Raw genomic sequence first — 2,888 nt, 5'->3', positions numbered from 1 at the left:
TGGGGCTGCCGCTTCTGGGCTGGTGTGTGGCGTCGCCCGTCGCCCGTGTGTCCTCGTGCCTCGGGTGGCTGGGAGCGAGGTGGGGTGGAGAGGAGGGGAGAGCCGAGCCGAGCCGAGCCCAGCTGAGGCAGAGCTGTCTGGAGGAGAGCAGAAGAGAGCAGAGGAGAGGAGAGGAGGGAAGGCCAGGTGGCCGGCTGGGCCTGGCCTAGGGCGCTGGGTGGGCGCTGGTGGTGTGGGGGGTGGCGGGGGCGGAGCACACCGAGCGCGGGGCGGGGGCGGGGGCGGGGGCGGGGGCGGGGGGTGTGGGGGGAGTGGTGGTGGGGGCCGAGGACGCACCCCGGTTGCGGCCTGGGGAGGCACGTGGTGGCGGCGCGGCTGGGGAGCCCCGGGATGGGAGAGTGCCCCGATAGACTTTGGCTTTAGCCCCCCCCCCCCCCCCCCCCACCCCCCCCCCCCCCCCCCCGGGCGGGCTGGCGGGCGGGTGGGCGGGGAGGCGGGCGCCAGGCCCAGGGCAGGCTGAGTGGGGAGCCCTGGCTAACACCGGGGCCCGGGAAGCGCGCAGCAGGCTCTTGGGGCGGCCAGCTGAAGGGGCAGGCGTCCTACGGCCATACCACCCTGAACGCGCCCGATCTCGTCTGATCTCGGAAGCTAAGCAGGGTCGGGCCTGGTTAGTACTTGGATGGGAGACCGCCTGGGAATACCGGGTGCTGTAGGCTTTTTTTTTTCGCCCCCAAACGCTTGTCTTTGGCCTTCCTCTTTTCTCTCCCACTTGGGCCCCCCTGCCTCTGCCTTGGCCGCCACCGCTGGGCGCCCTGGCCAACGCGGCGGCCTCCCAACAGTCCCTGAACGCCTCAGCCCCTGAGCCCGGTCCCCTCACGCCCCTGACCCCCTGACCCCTGGCCACCCCAGACCCAGCATCGCGGGCCCCTGGCCCCAAAAAGGGCGGCCCGCTGCACGGGCGGCCGGCCACAAGCCAGCGTTTCCGCCTGCACGACACGAGGCCCACCCGCGCCTCAGCCGGCCTTGGGGGCTGCTGGCAGGGCGGGGCAGTCTTGGAAGGGGGCTTTGGGGCCACAGGCAGGGAAAGGGGGACCGGGGTGAGGACCACAGCCATGGACGCGGGGAGGGGCGTGGGGGCCGCCGGGCTGTGGGAGGAGGGCGGGAGGCGGGGGGGGCGGGGGGGGGCTGGCCCGAGGGTGTGGGGGGCAGGAGGCAGGAGCAGGCCTCGACCCCGGGCCTGGGCCACCTCTCCGCGGGCCTGTGCTCCCGAGGCCCTGGGCCCTGGATCCCCTAGCGAGGCCCTCGGGCTGCCCCCAGCCCCAGGCCCACCGGCAGCCGAACAACCCCCACACCCCTCCCGGCGCCCCCGCGACCTGGGCCCCCCCACTCCCCGCCCCTTCTCTCCACGGGGCCTGGGCTCCGCTCCGGCCGGAAGGGCATTCATTCCCTTCCCTCTCCCCGACCAGCTCCCCTTGGCCCCTTGGGCCCCGCTCCGGGCTTTGGTGCCCGGGACGCGAGATGGCGACCGCCCTGGGCTTCCGGAGCCGTGGGCACCCGGCTCCACGCTGCGTCTCCCAGGCACAGCGAAGGCAACTGCGAGGCTGTCTCGCTCAGCAAGACCGGGGGCGCCCCACACCGGGCCAAGAGAGGCCCCGGCCCCCCGCCTCACCCCTCACCAGAGGACTAGTCCAGAGGAAGAAACCCTGGCAGGCCCCCAGGCCAGACGGGGTGCTGGGCAGGAATGGGAGCGGAACGGGACTGCAGACACCAAAGCCCGGCCCAAGCAAGCCGGCCCTCCCTCCCGGGGCAGGTGGCAGGCCACCGCAGCCTCCTGGGTGTGTGGTGTCTTGTCCGAGTGTGTGTGCGTGTGTGTGTGTGTTGTGTGTGTGTTTCTGTGCGCGTGAGTGGGTGTGTGAGCGTTGCGTGCACCCGTGTCTCCGACCGGGTCCCTGTGCGCATGCGGGTCAGGGTCACCGCGTCTGGCCTGGGGGCTGGGGTTGGGGGTGGAGGGTCTGAGGGGGGTCTGCGGGTTAGAGAGTCTGTCTCTGGGGCTCTGCGTTCTTGCCGTCTGTGCAGAGGTCCCTCCGTCTGTGTCTGTCCCTGTGTCTCCCTGGGTATCCGTGTGTCCGTGTAGGTGAGCCGGCCTGTCTGTGTCTCTCGGTCAGGGCCTGGTGCGGGTGGGTGGTCAGGGGAAGCGCGGTGGAGGTAGGGCCACGGGGCGGGGCTGCCGCTTCTGGGCTGGTGTGTGGCGTCGCCCATCGCCCGTGTGTCCTCGTGGCCTCGGGTGGGCTGGGAGCGAGGTGGGGTGGAGAGGAGGGAGAGCCAAGCCGAGCCGAGCCCGGCTGAGCAGAGCTGTCTGGAGGAGAGCAGAAGAGAGCAGAGGAGAGGAGAGGAGGGAAGGCCAGGTGGCCGGCTGGGCCTGGCCTAGGGCGCTGGGTGGGCGCTGGTGGTGTGGGGGTGGCGGGGGCGGAGCACACCGAGCGCGGGCGGGGGCGGGGGGTGTGGGGGAGTGGTGGTGGGGGCCGAGGACGCACCCCGGTTGCGGCCTGGGGAGGCACGCGGTGGCGGCGCGGCTGGGGAGCCCGGGGATGGGAGAGGTGCCCGGGACAGACTTTGGCGTGGGCCCCCCCCCCCCACCTGGCGGGCTGGCGGGCGGGTGGGCGGGGAGGCGGGCGCCAGGCCCAGGGCAGGCTGAGTGGGGAGCCCTGGCTAACGCCGGGCCAGGGAAGCGCGCAGCAGGCTCTTGGGGCGGCCAGCTGAAGCAGCAGGCGTCTACGGCCATACCACCTGAACGCGCCCGATCTCGTCTGATCTCAGAAGCTAAGCAGGGTCGGGCCTGGTTAGTACTTGGATGGGAGACCGCCTGGGAATACCGGGTGCTGTAGGCT

At 72.7% G+C, this 2,888-nt stretch overlaps 2 non-coding genes across 2 annotated transcripts; both read left to right on the top strand.

Annotated features, from left to right (window-relative positions):
- The first annotated feature begins 597 nt into the window (after window positions 1-597).
- On the top strand, window positions 598-716 carry LOC131831059 (5S ribosomal RNA). The gene has a single exon (XR_009353572.1). It is a non-coding gene; the product is annotated as a 5S ribosomal RNA (ribosomal RNA).
- A 2,054-nt stretch (window positions 717-2,770) lies between these two features.
- Window positions 2,771-2,888, top strand: LOC131830800 (5S ribosomal RNA). Its single transcript, XR_009353389.1, has one exon. It is a non-coding gene; the product is annotated as a 5S ribosomal RNA (ribosomal RNA).

This window comes from Mustela lutreola, chromosome 4, assembly GCF_030435805.1.
Source record: "Mustela lutreola isolate mMusLut2 chromosome 4, mMusLut2.pri, whole genome shotgun sequence".
Lineage (NCBI taxonomy): Eukaryota > Metazoa > Chordata > Mammalia > Carnivora > Mustelidae > Mustela > Mustela lutreola.
The sequence above is the reverse complement of the archived record's forward strand: the minus strand, read 5'-3'. Positions and strand labels throughout refer to the sequence as shown.